Below are 20,000 nucleotides of genomic sequence, written 5' to 3'. Positions count from 1 at the left end.
TTGTGTTTATATGAATAAGGTATTGAAAATCAGATGATCAGATATTTGGATAACCCATGTATTCTTCATCAATCAAAGGACTGCATTACTAGAATGAGAAGAACAAAAAGGATTAGAATATGATTACTAGAAAATGAGTCTAGGCAAATTGTCAGAGAACATAATGAGCTTTCTAGATGAAGGCAGTTTCTTATAAAGTTCAAAGTCTCCATGGGAACCAAGATTTAAACAAGGTTCTGAAATTATAGAAGACTGAATCTATGGCTGTGAATGGGTAGAGGTTAAGGTCTGGTAACCTTACTATCAAAGCGATAATTTTTTGATTCTATTTCTGGAAGAAGAAACTACCCTGGGAATATTTTCCATTACACTCCTAACTTAAAAATGTCCCCTGAAAGTATTCAAAGTTTACAGAACACTCAGAAGATTATGTTTTATCAGGCAAATTATTCTTTAACCTTTTAAGCAAAATTCTGCCTTTGGGCTTCTCACTATCATTTTTGTTAATATTAAATAAAGTATCACAAAAGGATAAAAATTTCAAATTAATTAAGGTAGAAAAAGAGAACTGCCTATCATCAACTAAAGCAAAGCTCCAGAAAAGGGTTCAAAATTATTCAGCCACCATGCAGAACAAAGTCACCTTTCCTTCTAATATTTGAGTAACTTTGATGTTTCTTCTTTTAAGAAAACAAAAGAGAAAATATATTAAAACTAAGTAATGGAAATATCTTCTTTATATATTTACATTTGACTTTGAATGATTTTATTCTGTAGCCTTAGATAAAATGCATAAAGCACAAAACATTGTGCCTTTTTGAGTAGTGGGTGGGGAGAAAGGATAAATGAAGATGAAAGCAGATAGGCAGATATCATTGGTTTGATCTAAGACTCTGTCATGAAAGTGATCATTCTGCCCTGTTTATGTAGATTCTCATTCATCTGCAGAAGATAAAATCATAGCAATTGGATATATAAGAGGGTATTGTGTTTTGTTTAAAGTGATAAAACAAATGGCATCCTTGGAGAATTGTTCTTGGTTTCTTTGTTATATACCTGGAAGGAGAAAAAACTAACTTTTAACCTTTAAACTTTAACTCAACTTTAAACTTTAACTAACTAAGCTTAACTAACATTTAAACATTTCTTGAGTGTCTAATACCTTTAAAACAATCGGCTAGGTACTGGAGAGAGGTAGAGATGGTAACCTAAAAACATGGCTAATGTTATGAAAAAATATTTAGTTTGATACATGAGAAAATATACAGACACCTATTGATTATATAAAAGAGAAAATAATCACATTAGAAATAGGTTTTCAATATGCTGCAATGGAGAGAGCGTTATAGGTGTACAAAATATCATGATAAAATTTTAGTTGGTTTTAGTTGGTTTTGAAGGAAGCCAAGAAAGTAAGGAATTAGAGATTAATAAGGTGTAAAAGACAGCCAGAGAAAGATATGGAGATAATGTTGTTTGTCCTTCATTTTAAAAATCACGTATGATGCCTTGAATTGCATGTAAATTAGATTTAACAGAGCAGAATTGCACAAAGTTGTCAATCACTATCTCTTCCTGAGTCATTGGAATGGAGTTACTGGACAAAATTCAAGATGAATGGGCAGGCCTAGGATGCAGTGGGAGATTTGGTTTCTTCAATGTCTGACCAAAGTTTAAATGATTTGCAGAACTTCATCTGCATTCATGAACAATGGAACAATTGTTCTCATCCACCTATTCTGCCAAGAAAGGACTACAAATGATTGATGTAGATATCCCCTTATCCCACAGACAGGTTTGAGACCTTTTGGTTACCTTAACTTGGTTTACTCTCTATTAAGAACAATTTAGTAGGGTGTAATTTCTATATATTCTGTATCTTCTTGGAGTCATAGGTGAGAGTTGGATAAATTATATTAACATCAAAGTTAAATGAGCAAGCCTAAAAATGATTTGCCCTTAAAATGACTTGGTTGGCTTAAACTATTGGGAGGATAGATTCCTATGGGTAGAGCCAACACTTTTTGCTTGCCTATAGAAATGTCTCAACAAATGTGTTTCATTCCTTAAAGGTTAAAATTCACCTTCTCCTGAAGATGCTAATATAGCAGCATATATATGCATACACACATGCACATGTACACACATATATCACCTATCTATATATTTAGAGAGTCAATATATATGGCACTTTGTTTATATATATTTTAATAAATGAGTTAATCAATGTCTTTAAAAGTTGAATCTTTTTTTTTTTAAATAATTAGAGGAAATATTTTAAGGAACTCTGTGTGAGACATTTGGAGGGAGTAATGACAAATCATTTTGCAACTCAAACAATGATTCCCCATATTCAATTTAGTAATTTCATATCATTGATCATAATTAATGCCATATATACTTATATGGCTTAACGTGACTTTCTAAAATATATATTCATTCCTTAAATGTTTAAATAATAATATTCATTATTATCCAAATTTTATGCATATATGTTATATTAGTTCTATTAAATAATGATATTGAAATTAATATACCTAACAATATCTTCAAATTAATTTTGCTTTTGGTTACATATACTATGTGCATTTAATTTTTTAAGAAACATCTTCCAAGAAAAAGTTAGCCATGGACAACAAATCCATAATTTGCACACTTATTAAAAGCATATATATATATATATATATATATATATATTAGAGTAATTTTACTACCTCCCCTTCCATCAGAAATGTTTTTGTATCTCATGGAACTTTGATGCTAATATATAGAAATGTTATGCTGATTATATAATTTTTCCAGCATAATTCATTAGCTGTAAAAATTACATGGAAGTGCTTTTTCAGACATAAGTGATTCAATGAAAATGATGATTTACAGTGACATCAATGGCATTATCCTTCAGAAAATACTCTTTTTTCCTCTAGTACTTTTTTTCTTTATTTCTAGCATTAGTCCATAGCATAAAAAATTCTTAACTTTTCATTACTTCTTATAAGCAAATAGGTAGAATTACTACATTAAATTGGCTGTAGTTTTAAAGTTTGTTCTAGGTTTATACTGATTAGAAACAGCAAAGAAACTATAGAGGGGCAATGGAGAACCTTGATGTTATAAAATATTTTCCACATTATATCCTGTGGTCCTAGGTTTGGATAAGAAACTAAACAAAATGTAAATATATATAGAGATGAAGCTATATTCCTAATTTTGTTAGCATTTCAAATAGGATATTATGGACATATATATGTATTTTGGGGGGTGTTGGTGTCTTGTTTTTTATTTTTTGCTTTTTTTTTAGTAGTGTGAGATCCTCTTTTGAATACTTACTAATTGTAGGACCAAGAATAATTCACTTCCTCTCTCTTACCTTATCTGTAAGGTAAAAACAATATATACTGCAAAGTTTTGCAGAGAATATCATGTTAAAAGCTTAGTACAACTAGGCTGTGAGATGGGTAGAGTGTTAGACCTATAATCAGGAAAACCTGTTACATTTTGCTTTAAGCATGTTCTAAGTTGACACATCATTCAACCTTTCTCAGATTTTGTTTCTTGATCTAGAAAATGTGGATGAAAATAGCATCTATTTCATAGAGTTGTTGTGAACATATGCATATATAAAGCAAACCTACAAGAAGGCAAAGAAAAGCTGTACTGCTCTGAACACAATTTGTGGTATTTATTGGCTTTCTTGAAAGGAAAATTCATTGCTTTAAGTTCTACTATATACATGATAATGTATTTTTCTATTGTTTTATACGTTTTACATAAATAAATAAATTATAAATAAGCACATTGAATGAAGATAGAAGCATATATTTTCACTTTTTTGTGAAAATTTTGTCCCATTTCTTCTTTCACAATGTGACAAATGTGCAAATATGTTTCCATGATTGCACATGTATAACTTATATTAGATTATTTGTCACCTTGGGGAAGGGGCAGGGAGAAAGGGAGAAAATCTGATACTCAGAATTGTGTAAAAATTAATGTTGAAAACCATCCTTATATATAATTGGAAAAAATATATAATTTGCAAAAAAAAAGGAAGAAAAGACAATCATAATCACTGTGTTTATTCCATTATAGTCCCTTGTGAGTGAGAGTATTCAGTAGGAAAGATTTGGTATAGTGTTGAGGTAGAAAAGGGTGAAGAGTATAATAAAATAAATTACGATAGTCTAAAAAATTGCTAAGACATGAAAATGTTAAAATACTTGGTGAGGACATACAATAAAAGCTATGAAGCAAAAGACAACGATGGAATGATTAATATGATTATAACTATTTTTGAATAAGGAACTTGAACACTTTTGATAGTTCATAGGAATGATTATACAAGTTTAAAGCTGAGTGTATGTTGTTGTGAAGATCAAGTAAGATAACATATATAAAATACTTCAAAAATCTTAGCTTCAAAATTCTTTCTCTCCCTTCACCTTCCACCAAATCTGCCTCTCTCTCTCTCTATCTCTGTCTTTGTCACTCTTTCTGTTTTTCTGTGTCTCTGTCTCCAGCTCTTGTGTGTATATCTACATCTTTCTCTCTGCTCTGCCACAGTTTTTGAATTTGTCTATATATAATAAATAATGTAATATATAATATATAATCTTTCTATCTGTATATAGATAGATGATAAATCTAGACATAGTTTTGTATATGGGGAAAAAAGGTCCTCTTCCTTATAAAATACATTATCATTTCATTATCAATGAAATAAAGCATTTCAACATATATTTATTAATTTCCTTATGCAAAATCATTTGCTAAAAACTGGGAACATAAAATTCTAATAAACTTAAAAGAATAGTGTCTAATTCTTCTCCTTTTTCACCACCATCATCTTTATTCTCATGGACATTGATTTATCTGTTGTTGTTAGATGTAGTCTTGCAGAAGGAAAACTATTCTCAGAAGCTAGTTTGATTTGGGAGCTAAAAGGGGAGAAGAATTTGTTTCAATGACACCTTAAGGATTCTGAAAGTAGATTAGGTTAATCAGTAGATAGAATAGTGGGTCTGGAGTCAGGAAATCCGAGTTCAAATATAGCCTCAAATACTTAAAAGCTGTGTGAACCTGGGTATGTCAATAAACTTCTATATGTTTCAGTTTTCTCAATGGGAAAATGATAGCATCTCTCCCAGGGCTGTAATGATCAGATGAAATAATATGTAAAGGGTCCATAGTACAGTGCTTATCACATAATAGATATTTAATAATATCTTTTTTTTTCCTTTTCTTTCTTCCACTTTCATCAAAACTGTTACTGTTTTGTTATTGTGGTTGTTGTTTTTATTACATTTTAGATGATCTGCCTTCTGTGAATAATAATCTATTATACTCAGGTCTCTAAATTACTGATTACTTCCATTAATTTAGAAGGAAAAAAATACAATATATATTTTATAGATTCGTATGTATCTTTAACCATCTAAATATTTAGACAGATACATTTTAATGTGCATGCAGAATAAACATTTTTAGATGTTATACAAATAGATCTCTGTTTTAGAAGTCAGATGATCAGATTGTTAAAGTTCCTTTGTGCTCATAGGAGGTTTTTTTCACTTAGAAAATTACTTCATCTGTCTAGACACATAATGTTTTACTTGTAAAATTAATGTTTATTTTTTAACTTAAAATATCTCTTACTTGAACATAGCTAATAAATAGATAACTTGTTGCATATTATTAATTATGGAGAATAGAGGAAAACTCATGTTTGCTGTATACGCTTTGTGGTAAGTTCATTGCTCTCCTGGTTGTTCAATGCATTTTACCAACAATTTGAAAACAAGCTAATATTTAAACTTCAACAATATTGAAATGAGCTTTTCCCCTTAACTAAAGTACTATAATTACATTATCTAAGGCTGATAATATAATTACCACAGTTCATCTCCATTAGGAAAACTCTTTTAATTTTTACATCAAGATGAAATAAAACCGAGTCAATGACTATGGAAAGGTCAATGAAAAATTACAGAAAGAAAATTTATCTCAGTGTCACAGAAAGGTTCAAGCTTTTGTTTCCTGATAATAATTAATAGTTTAACTTGACTTATGTGACATTTGTGACAAATCATATTCTTGTGTTATGATATTATGAAATATACTGAGCAAAAAGAGGAAAAACATTTCTTAGAATTTCTAGTTTCCTCAAAATAGTAAAGAAAATTTAATGCAAAATAAACTTTTGTGTCATTTCTATTCCTACAACTTTCCCTGAGCTATTCTGAAGAATATTTACATCCAATATGTCCTTATATCCAGTAATAGAGGGGATTGCTAATTCACAAATATTTTTAGACAATTTTACTGATGAGATGCCAATTGATGCAATGTAACCCAACCTAATTCTAATCTTTTCAAAGATGTATAGGTTCTCTCATATGTAAGAAGTATTTGATAAGGGGGAGTATATTCTGATAAACAAAAACAAAAATAGCAATAATAATTCTGAATCTATATCTCTTCTTGTATTCTACATCTTGACAACTAGAAATACATCTTCTTAAGTCATTAAGTCTAGAATATTTCTTTCTACCTTTCTACCAATTGCAGATTTTGAAGTTCGAGCTATGCTTCTTAAATATTCAGTTGTCTACATTGGAAATCAATATACTTAAATGAACTGTGTGTGCTTGTGTGTGTGTGTGTGTGTGTGTGTGTGTGTGTGTGTGTATGTCTTTTTTTGTCTTTTGTGTCTCTGAACCCTGTCAAGATATCTTAGGGTTTACTGTGCAAGTTTCTTAAGAACCAGGCCTCAAACCAAAAGCAATATGATTCTAATTGGCCACCAATAGTTCCTAGGCCAAGGCCCATTTTGTCATTGTTTGATTTCTCATTGACTCAGATTGAATGTAAATACCAGTCATTCCTGCCTTGCCCATAAATCCTAAGAGTTTTCTCCTCTCAGATTCCTTTGTTTACTTATTTATTTGTTTAGATTTTTTGGACTAAGCTAAAAAGAAGATTCTTGTCTCAGTTGCTGCCTAGCCTTAAAGTGAATGGGTACAAAAGCCTGAGTCAGACTCAGATCTGTTGAAAACCTTAGTTAAAAAAGACCAAAATCTCTCATTTCATCCAGGGCTATCTCCAGTCATCTTGATCTATATCTTGCCACTACACTGGACCCAGGTGGCTCTAGAGGGGAAAGTGAAGCAGGTGACCTTGAACAGCACTCACCTACTTAAATCCAAATCACTTGCATGTCATGTCATCATTTCCCTGATGTCATAGTCTGTGAATGAAGCACTAACAACAATAATTAGTTAAATATATGGCAACATAAAATTTTATAAACATATGTGATATATATGAGTGTGTAATATGATATTCACGCATGAATGTATGCACATACATATATTACTTTAAGTATGTATGTGTATGTATATACTTATATATTATAAACTACACATATATGCTCTTTATCTCATATGCTTCTCACACAATCCTGTGAAGCAAGAGCTTCTATGATCCCCACTTTAAGATAAAGAAACCAAGAATTGGACATTTTAAGTGACTCCAGAGATGGCAATCAAATCTAATTTTCCCAGCTGGAAGTTGAGAAAAAATGTTACACACATACATGTGTGTACACATATTCAGAATAGGTCAAACCAAAGATATGTCAGACAATCTCTTTCCCTGAAGAGGGTGTTTGACATTGAAATCTGGTAAGAAGAACTCCAAAGAGTAAAAAACAAAACAAAACAAAACATTGATAGATATTCATTGTGTTAAATTCTGTACCCACCTGCAATATAACTTTTGAATATCATGGGGATAGATTATATTTAAACTATTAATCTCACTTTCTATTTATAAAGATCATCTCCTCATTTTTCTAAGATTATGGAACTAATTCTAGTTTTGGTTAAAGGACTATCCAAGATTATTCTATATCTATTCATATATGGTTTTAGCTGCAGACTTAATGCATTTTCTAAGTGTCTACTCTGTACCCATGAATATAATGCTATATTTTGGACTTTATCTTTGTTGTCATATTCTTCTTCTGAGTGAAACACAATTCAGTTTACAGTGATATCTTTCACAAAAATATATCACAAATTACTCATAAAGATCTTTTATAAGAACTATATTGCTATGACAATATGTATTTCAATTAATAAGCAAAACATATTGAAGGACTTTTAAATTTTCAGTGATTAGAGAAGAATCTTTTCCCATATATTGAAAGTTGTATGGCCCATTAAGTAAACATGATATACACTTAATTCAATTATTCAATAAATATATACTCGGATCCCATTGTGAAAAATATTGTGTTGAGTGCATAGTTACAAAGTGGTAAAAATTCCCTTGAAAATTAAGAGATAAATTTTTGGATGTTTCTTAAATAGCGGTATTATATAAATTATATATTATGTGTTATATAAAATTATGGATATGCGTGTCAAAACATATGGATTCTCTTTTAGTTTTTCCATTAGTTTGGCATTGATATGAATCCATGCTCACATTTAGTTTAAATTTGATTCCCTAATTACAGAATACAAAAGTAATATCTTGAACTTAAATCCTCTGTTTAAGCTCAGGAAGTAGTACAAACCTCTTTTAGCTCTACCTTTCATTTGCTTTTCTGTATTATATGAAACATGTTTGTGTTTTTCTGGTTGTTGTTATTTTTTTCATTGAGTCTTAGAAATTCTGAGAAAATTGTAAAAAATTGTTATTTCACATTTTCTAAGAGCCTCCTATATGCCAGAAAAATCTTAGAAGTGCTGCCTAAAAATAACTATATAAAACAATGCAAGGAATATCATTAAAAAAAGCTTAAAAAACTAAATGTATTATTATGAAAGTAATTATATTTAATATTTTCAAAGCATTTGTTTCAACTTTTCATCATCATCTCAAACATTTTCTTGAGGATGATACAAGCTTCAAGACATAGGTCAATTGAAATACTGACAAAATTCTGAAAAATTGGTAATTAAATTAAAATAAAGCAAAAAACGCTTGCTTTATATTATATATAATATATATGTAATATATATGTATATATGTACACAGGCATACATATCCACAATTTATGTATATACACATGTATACATGCCTGTTTGTGTACACACACACACACACACACACACACAAAAACACATGCATATACATACACAAAACTTTATCCATCTGGACAGGATAAGTGGTTTGACTATGATCTTTCAGTAAGTATCTGTAACAGAAAGGGCTCATAGATTTTTTTTGACTCCATGGCTGGTCCTTAATTCATGTTCCTGGCCACCATCTCTAAATAATGCCTCTTCTACTCTGGCTTTCTTTCCTGTTTTCTTCCTGTTAGAAATTTATACTCCAAATGTCTGCTAAGTGTATCCCTTATCTTGGAAGGAACTGTGTTTCTACCTGAATTCTAGGATGTAACTCCAAAACATGCAGCTGTAGTATTTTCCCCTCCCTTCTCCAGTTCCCTGTTATGTGTTATGTTTTTCTAGTAGAATATAAAGTCCTTGAGTCAGATGTTATCAAATTTGGCTTGCATTGTGTATATAGCATATACTATAGTCAACATTTAATCAGTGATCTAGCATATATCTATTTACCTATTTGCCTATTTATATGTCCACTACTCCATGATGCTGAATTATTGACTTTATAATAACATAGCTCTCAATTAGAGAAATAATTCAGAGCAAATATCACTCACTTAGGAGATCTTAGGCCATATAAGTAATTTTAATTTTAATTTATAAAATAGTCAATTTTGTTAGTTCTAGTTAGTTCTTGATATGGGAAAAGCAAATCATAAAACATAAGCTCTTTTAAACACTTGCTATTTTAGATAAGAAAAAAAAAGTATCAGAAGAGAAAAAAGGAAAAAAAAAATCCTTTCCTTGGAAATCTTTTGTGAGCAGAAAATAAATCATAGGGAGGTAGTTATAAGTGACAGATTAAAGTACACGAATGATTCCATGACAAGAGAGAAAAGTCAAACTCTCACTCTTCAGGCATAACCTTCTTGACATGCAGGTTCTACATCTGAGCTGCAGGATGAAGTGTTTCAGTCCAAGTGTGTGCTTTGTAGTTCTGCCTTCTTTAATGACTGCAGTACCAGTTCAGGAGGGTTTTTGTGAAATTAAAATAAAAGAGTTGGAGGAGGTAGATAAAACAGAGAAGAGAGAAAAAAAAGGGGGGAGAAGAAAGTACACATTTGTCTCATTAATCTTTCTGAGGATTGCTTTTGTATAGTGTTTTTCAACTTTCTCCCTCCCCTCTTAACTACTTGGAGGGAAGGTAGAGAGGGAGAAGGAAGAGGATTTATGGAAGATTTCATGTATAAAGCACTTGAAACTTTTTGTCCTTTAATACAAATATTTTATTTAAGATTAGTCACATATTATATAGGAAGGAAATAAATAAAAACAAACAAACAACTACTAATAATAACAACAAAATAGTCAAAATGATACTAGCTCCAACTACAGAAATTAGGAAAATTAATAGATATCTGCAACACTATTGTTCATTTTCATTTTTTTTTCAACCTGGTTATTACCTTTGAGTCTTGCTTGAGAATTTACAGACCATATAATACCATATATATTCTTTTTACTTTTCATTAATTTTGTGTAAGACTAATTAATATTGTTGTCCCTCATTTGTGCCTTAAAAGTAGAACAAAAATGCAGAACAAAGCTATTATTTCACTCCTTGGGATATTTGGGTTTCTTTCCCTAAGGCATCCATCTTGATGATTTTTTACACATAACTTCAAGTGAAAAATTATGTTATTATGTGATTTGGAAATATTTGAAAATGTGGTATATAGACACATTATACATAAGGGACAGAAGTTATATGCCTTCTACTTTGCCATTAGTGCTTTTGAAAAACTGACTACATTTTTCAGGAGTGGAGCCAAGATGGCAGAGACTACCAGCCTTTCTCTCTGAACTTCTCTAACCCTCACACTAATTATAAAATGTAACCTCTGAATTAGTTTCAGACTAGCAGATCCCACAAATATTGTGAATGCAGCAAATTATCAGCAGAAGATAATTTCGAAGATTGCCAGAAAAGGTGTGCTTCAATCCGAACTGGGAGGGAGGCAACCAGTGCAACTAGATGAGTACAAATGCCAGCAGAGTCCCGGGATGGTGCAGATTCTGTGTGGCAGAGAAACTATGGGGAGGAAACAGACCAGAAAAAGTTATGTTTCAGTTGGAAAGAGGAGGCTGTAGCCAGTGCAACCAGCTGAGTACAATCGCCAACACAGATGCGCTGAAAAAATAGAGTGAAATAATAGATATGAAAAAAAAAATGTAAAATCTTTAATTGGGAAAATAACCAACCTAGAAAATAGATAGAGGAGAGACAATGTAAGGATTATTGGACTTCCTGGAATACATGATGGGGGAAAAAAAGAGTATAGAAACTATCTTTTGGGAAATCATCAAAGAGAAAAGCCCAGATATTTTAGAAACAGAAAGTAAAATGACGATTGAAAGAATTAACCAAATGCATCCTGAAAGACATCTCAAAAATAAAACTGCAAAGGATATTATGGCTGAATTTGAGAACTATCAAATCAAGGAAAAAATATCATGAGCACCCAGAAAGAAACAATTCAAATACCATGGAGTCAGAATAAGTATTACTCGAAACCTAGTAGCTTCCTATTTAAAGGATCAAAGGGCCTGGAATCTGATATTCCCAAAAGGGGAAGGAACTTGGAATTCAGCCAAGAAAAAATTACTCTGCTAACCTGAACTTTTTCTTTCAGGGGAGAATCAACTCCCTAAGAAAAAATCTCCAGGACCAGATGGATTTATATGTGAATTCACATTTAAAGAACAATTAACTCCAATACAATATACACTATTTGAAAAAATAGGGAATGAAGTACTACTACCAAATTCCTTTTATGACACAGACATGACACTAACACCTAAACCAGGTAGAATAAAAACAGAGAAAGAAAATTATAGAAAATTATATGAATATCAATGCAAAAATCTTAAATAAAATATTAGCAAAGAGATTACAAATAATAATCCCCAGGTTAATACACCACGACCACATATGATTTTAACCAGGTATATAAGACTGGTTCAATATCAGGAAAACTATTACCATAATTAAATATATCAATAACCAAATTAACAAAAAACATATTATTATCTTAATAGATACAGAAAAGGCAGTTTTATTAGAACCCTAGAGAATATAGGAATAATGGACTCTTACTTAAAATAGTTGGTACCACCTATTTACAACAATCAGCAAGCATCATATGTAATGGGGAATAAACTGGAACCATTCTAAATAAGATAAGGTGTGAAACAACATTGCTAACTATCACCATTACTATTCAGTATTTTACTAGAAATGCTAGCTTTGGCAATAAGAGATGAGAAAGAGATTAAAGGAATTAAAGTAGATAATTAGGACACTAAATTATCACTCTTTGCAGATGATATGATGGTAAACTTGAGAACCCCAGAGAATCAACTAAAATTTTATTAGAAATAATCTACAACTTTAGCAAAGTTGCAGGATACAAAATAAATCCACATAAATCATCAGTAATCTTATATATCACTAACAAAATCCAACAGCAAGAGATACAAAGAGAAATTCCATTTAAAATAAGTGTTGATAATATAAAATATTTGGGAATTTATCTGCCAAGGGAAATATAGAAACTATATAAGCACAATTGCAAAAACTTTCTATACAAATAAAGTCAGATCTTTGCAATTGGAAAACTATTAAGAGTTTGTGAATAGGTCAAGCAAATATAATAAAGATGACAATATCCCCTAATCTATGTATTCAGTGCTATAACAACTAAACTACCAAGAAACTATTTTAATGAACTAGAAACAATTAACAACAAAATTCATCTGGAAGAACAAAAGGTCTAGAATTTAATAGGAATTAAGATAGAGAAAAGTAAATGAAGGTGGCCTATCTTTACCAGATCTAAAACATTATTATAAAGCAGCATTCATCAAAACTATTTGGTACTGGCTAAGAAATCGAGTAGTTGCAATAGATTAGGTTCACTGAACAAAATAGCCAATGACTATAACAATCTAGTATTTGAAAAACCCAAGGGCCCTACCTTTAGAATAACAATTCACTATTTGGTAAAAACTGCTGGGAAAACTAGAAACTAGTATGGCAGGAAGTAGGCATAGACCCATACCTAATATAGTATACCAAGATAAGTTTGAAATGGGTCCATGATGTAGACATAAAGAATGATGCCATAAATAAATTAGAAGAACACTTCATAGTTTATCTCTTAGATTTGTGGAGAATGAAGGAATTTGTGACCAAAGAAGAACTAGAAATCATTATTGATCATAAAATAAATAATTTTACTATATTAAGTTAAAAAGGTTTTGTAAAAACAAACTATTGCAAACAAGATTAGAAGGGAGGCATTAAACTGGCAAAACATTTTTACATCCAAAGGATCTGATAGTCCTCATTTCTAAAATATATAGATAATTGACTCAGTTTTATAATAATTTAAGTCATTCTCCAATTGATAAAAGGTCAAAGGATATGAACAATTTTTAGATGAAGAAATTGAAACTATTTGCAGAAACGTGAAAAGGTTCTCCAAATCACTATTGATCAGAGTAATGCAAATTAAGACAATTCCTGGATACCACTGCACACTTGTCAGATTGTCTAAGATGACAGGAAGTGATAATGGTGAATGTTGGAGGTAATGCAGGAAAATTGGGACAATGACACATTGTTGGTGGAACTGTGAACCAATCCAGCCATTCTGGAGAACAATTTGGAACTATGCTCAAAAAATTATCAAACTATGCATACCCTTTGACCCAGCAGTGTTTCTACTGGATTATAGCCCAGAGATCCTAAAGGAGGGAAAGGGACACATGTGCAAAAATGTTTGCAGCAGTCCTCTTTATAATGGCAAGAAACTGAAAACTGAGTCTATGCCCATCGATTGGAGAGTAACTGAATAAATTATGGTATATGAATGCTATGGAATGCTATTGCTCTGTAAGAAATGATCAGCAGGATTATTTCAGAGAGGCTTGGAGACACTTACATGAACTGATACTAAGTGAAATGAGCAAAACCTGAGATCATTATACACAGCAACAACAAGTCAATATGAAGATCAATTCTAATGGACATGGCTGTCTTCAACATTGAGATGATTCAAACCAGTTCCACTTGTGCAGTGATGAAGAGAGCCATTTACAATCAGAGAGAGGACCTTGGGAATAGAGTGTGGAACACAACATAGTATTCTCATTCTCTATTATTTGCTTGCATTTTTTTTTTCTTTCTCAGTTTTTCTTTTTCTTTCTTCTTTATCTGATTTTTATTGTGCAACATGATAACTGTATAAATATGTATACATATATTGGATCTAACATGTATTTGAACATATGTATTGGACTACCTGCCATCTAGGGGTGAGGGTAGGGGTAAGGAGAAAAAATTTGAAACAAAAGTTATGCAAGGGTCATTCTTGGAAAAATTACTCATGTATATGTTTTGTAAATTAAAAAAAACTTTAATAAAAAAAGAAAAAAACTGACTACACAAGTAAAATTGAGTATACTGTTAGAAAAGCATTTTTTTTCCTAGGTTAGGTTGATTATATTTAAAATACAACGTTTAGTCACAAGGATATCTAGAATTAATATAAAACAAAAGAAAACAAAACAAAACAAACAAACAAACAAAAAGAACAAAACACCAAAGAGAATTTCAACACTAGGTTGTAATGGATTTTGTGCTAAGAAAATTCTATCTCCATCTTCTTTAACCATTATTGGACTAACCACTTATGCCTCACTCAGAGCAGATGTTCCATAGACAGCTGGTTAATTAAAGGAAAAGTATAACAGGTCATAATATATGCTATATAATCAGCAACTTAGAGAGGAGAGGCTTTTGTGGCACATTTTCATCATAAAAGAATCTGCAGCTATTTGATCGCTTATGAGGAAGTCATTGATTGAATTTCTTTGCTTCAATTCTCCCCTGCTCTTTTTCAGCACCATTTAGTTCTTTCAACTTCTCATGCATTTCTGGATCATGTACTTCTTTGTACTTTATTTACTTTGTTTTTATTACTTTATTACTGCTTCAGAGCCTTCTGTTCACTGACAAATTCCCCATCCCTCCCTCCTCCCAAACACACAAAAATTGCTGATTCTCTTCTAAAGACAAGGAAATAAATAAATATTAAACCAATTCATAGAATTATACATGAAAAGATAGAAGAGCTCTTAGAAGTCATTTAGCTCAGTTCCTTCATATTAGAGATGGGGAACCCAAGGCCAAGAGAGGTTCAGTAACTTGCCAAAGATATCACAGGAAGCAAGCAGCAGAGCTATAATTTGAATTCAGGTCCCAGAACTCTATTCTAATTTCAGTGCTTTTCCCACTGCACTGTTACAGGCCAGAACTCTGAAACAAGGATACTTACAAGATTTTAAGTCAATGGAATTGATGAAAACAATGGTTATCTAGTTTATCATGGTGGTTAATAGTTCTCTAGTTCAGTACAAGATGAACTTAGTACAACTTAGTACAAGATTCACACCTATTCTACAAGATTCACACCTATTCTACAAGATTCACACCTATGATGTAATTAAAATAGAGCATATAAAGCTGATACAAACTCAGCAGGAGCTAGAGCCAGAGAAGACAAGTATCCTGGGAGCAGGAGCTCAAACTTTCAGAGCCAAGGAGAGACAGATTAATTCCATCTTCATCAGCCTTGTGGTGGCTGGCCTGTCCTTCTGCTTCCCCCACTGAGACTGAGGCCAGTCTGAAGGACCTCCAGAAAGCTAGTTAAACACTAAGCAAGAAGACAATAAAGAATTTGAACTTTTAACACCTGGCTATTTTCATGGTGATTACTCTGCTAAAAGAAGGCTGGTCCAGAGACCTCCAGAAAACCAACAAGAACAATAAACTTTACTATGTTGCTTTCCTATTAAATCATGAAACATTATAAAAACAAAGATGATTAAGTTATTGTAGCTAGATATACACACATATATGTGTATGCATTATTCATAAATAGATATTTACAACTCTAATATCTAGTTGGGGGAGATAGTTCTAGATACTTGAACAAGAGGCCACAGAAAACCAGATTCTGTTAGATAACTAAGAGGGTAGAAAAATTTTAGGACCTAGATTGTTTCAAACATTCAAGAACCAACTTGCCTCTCTAATTTTTATTTCAGTATGGCTTAACAATCACAATGACTATGAAAACTGCAACAATAACAATAGTGTCATTTTAATTATAATCCTTTTCATATCCACATGGGAGGTTGTGATCACAAATTTCAGGAGGGCAATGATAACTACAGATGAGAAATTTAGTTTGTTCTAACTTTGTTTTTTGTTGGATTTAATTGTTGGCTCAAAAAAGTCAGATTTTAGACATCTAGAATTATACCACATGGCAATACACATTCAGTTTTGCAGCATAATATATAATGGAGATAAACTGGAACCTTTCCCAGTAAGATCAGGAATGAAACAAGGTTGTCCACTATCACCATTATTATTCAATATTGTATTAGAAATGCTAGCCTCGGCAATAAGAATAGAGAAGGAGATTAAAGGAATAAGAGTAGGAAATGAGGAAATCAAACTATCACTCTTTGCAGATAATATGATGATATACTTAGAAACCCAGAGATTCTAATAAAAAGTTATTAGAAATAATCCCCAACTTTAGCAAAGTTGCTGTATATAAAATAAATCCACATAAATCCTCACCATTTTTATCCATCACCAACAAAATGCAACAACAAGAGATACAAAGAGAAATTCCATTCAAAACAAATGTTGAGAGTATAAAATATTTAGGAATCTATCTACCAAAGAAAATTCAGGAATTATATGAGCAAAATTACAAAACACTTGCCACAAAAATAAAGTCAGATTTAAATAATTGGAAAGACTTTAAGTTCTCTTGGATAGGCTGAGCCAATATAATAAAGATGACAGTACTCCCCAAACTAATCTATTTATTTAGTGCTATACCAATCAGACTCCCAAAAAACTATTTTAATGACCTAGAAAAAATAACAAAATTCATATGGAAGAACAAAAGGTCGAGAATATCAAGTGAAGTAATGAAAAAAAAAATCAGATGAAGGTGGTCTAGCTGTACCTGATCTAAAGCTATATTATAAAGCAGCAGTCATCAAAACCATTTGGTATTGGATAAGGAATGATTAGTTGATCAGTGGAACAGATTAGTTACACAGGACAAAATAGGGTACAACTATAGCAATCTAGTGTTTGACAAACCCAAAGGTACCACTTTTTGGGGATAGGAATTCATTATTTGAAAAAAACTGTTGGGAAAACTGGAAATTAGTATGGCAGAAATTAGATATGGATCCACACTTAACACCATATACCAAGATCAGATCAAACTGCATCCATGATTTAGGCATAAAGAATGAGATAATAAATAGATTAGAGAAATAGCAAATAGTCTCCCTCTTAGACCTTTGGGGGAGGAAGGAATTTATGACCAGAGGAGAACTAGAGATCACTATTGATCACAAAATAGAAGATTTTGATCACATCAAATTAAAAAGCTTTTCTACAAACAAAACTAATACAAATAAGATTATAAGGGAAGTAATCCTTTGGGAAAATATTTTTACAGTTAAAGGTTCTGAAAAAGGCCTCTTTTCCAAAATATATAGAGAGCTGACTCTAATTTATAAGAAATCAAACCATTCCCCAGTTGATAAATGATCAAAGGATATGAACAGACAATTTTCAGATAATGAAACTGAAACTATATCCACTCATATGAAAGTGTTCCAAATCACTACTGATCAGAGAAATGCAAATTAAGACAATTCTGAGATACCACTACACACTTGTCAGACTAGCTAAGATGACAGGAACAAATAATGATGAATGTTGGAGGGGATGTGGGAAAACTGGGACACTGATACATAGTTGGTGGAGCTGTGAAAGAATCCGGCCGCTCTGGAGAACAATCTGGAACTATGCCCAAAAAGTTATCAAACTGTGCATACCCTTTGGTCCAGGAGTGCTACTACTGGGCTTATATCCCAAAGAAATACTAAAGAAGGGAAAGGGACCTGTATTGCCAAAATGTATGTGGCAGCTCTCTCTTTTTGTAGTGGCTAGAAACTGGAAAATGAATGGATGTCCATCAATAGGAGAATGGTTGGGTAAATTATGATATATGAATGTTATGGAATATTATTGATCTGTAAGAAATGACCAGCAGGATGAATACAGAGAGGCTTGGAGAGACTTGCATGATCTGATGCTGAGTGAAAAGAGCAGAACCAGGAGATCACTATACACTTCAACAAAGATATCGTATGAAAATATATTCTAATTGAAGTGGATGTCTTCAACATAGAGAAGATCCAATTCAGTTCCAGTAGATCAATGATGGACAGAAACAGCTACACCCAAAGAAGGAATACTGGTAAAGGAGTATAAAATTCTTGCACTATTGTCTTTCTACCCAGGTTACTTATAACTTCGGAATCCAATTCTTACCGAGCTACAAGAAATTTGGTTTTACACACATATATTGTATCTAGGATATACTGTAATACATTTAAAATATATGGGATTGCCTGTCATCTAGGGGAGGGAGTAGAAGGAAGGAGGGGAAAATTTGGAAAAATGAATACAAGGGATAATGTTGTAAAAATATCACCCATGCATATGTACTGTCAAAAATTTTTATAATTATAAAATTAATAAATTATCAAAAAAAAAAAAAAAAAAAGGAACAGCCAGTGGTATTGAAGCTTAAGAAGGAGAACAATACATCCAGACTGTGGACAGTAGGAGAAGCCTGGGATAAAATGAAAATGAAATAAAACATATGGAGAGATTCTAAAAAAAAAAAAAATAGAAATATAACTATTGAGCCACTCTTGGTGATATTTAAAAGGTAATAGAAAAGAGGAGAGGAAGCATAACATTAGAGATGACCAAATCCTATATCAGTTTTCCAAAAACAGGTTGGGAAGAAAATTTAAAGTAGATTAGTGACTTGCATGATGTCAGAGAATAGATGCAGAAATGTTGTATGCACATTGTAAAAAGACAAATTTAAACTAAATATCAAAATAAATTTTCTAATAATTAAGACCTATACAAAAAAAAAAATAGGCAAACATGGAAGCTGGTAGATTGCCCTCCTTGGATTAAACACTATTTGCTGTCTATAGCAAAAGATAGATTGAATGGAAAGGCCTGGGATCCAGTACCAGAGCCTTTAAAGTCTATTAGAAAGTTTTAATATTGAATCACTCTTACTCAATTCTAATTTCAGACTAGTTCCTTATTTCAGGAAACCTTATGTCAGGAAGTTAATTGTAACCTCCTCCCCTCCATTATAATAATTTCAAGAGAACATTTCATTTTTTAATTGAATTTCATGAAAACGAGAAGCCAAAAGCACATTGCCATAAACTAGGTAAAACAAAAGAAACACACGCACATACTTATTATATATACTTACAAATGCATATATATATGTATATGTATATATACATATACATATATACAGATATACAAACATACCCATATATGTACTTGCAAATCTCTATTACATTTATTTTTATTCTGCTTTTAAAAGAATATAATATTAAATTCAGTGGGTAACTTTCAAACTTCCTTTCTTATTTGATCCTCACCTATGCCTTTTAATATGCTTTAATCTATTGTTTTTTTCCTTCCTTTTTTTTTTTTTTTTTTTTTTTTTTTTTTTTTTTTTTGGTTAACACTCTTCTTACTTCAATCCTCCACTCATTAAAGGATAAATGTGTTTGTATTTCCATAACAATAAGCATAACAAAACAAGACAATCCATACATTTTCCATATCTAAAATGTATGTCTTATTTTTCTCAATGAGTTCCTTATCTTTTTATTAAGAATGGGAAGTCTGTTTTCTCATTTCTACTG

Source organism: Sminthopsis crassicaudata, chromosome 1, assembly GCF_048593235.1.
Source record: "Sminthopsis crassicaudata isolate SCR6 chromosome 1, ASM4859323v1, whole genome shotgun sequence".
Lineage (NCBI taxonomy): Eukaryota > Metazoa > Chordata > Mammalia > Dasyuromorphia > Dasyuridae > Sminthopsis > Sminthopsis crassicaudata.
This window is presented reverse-complemented; position numbering follows the sequence as displayed.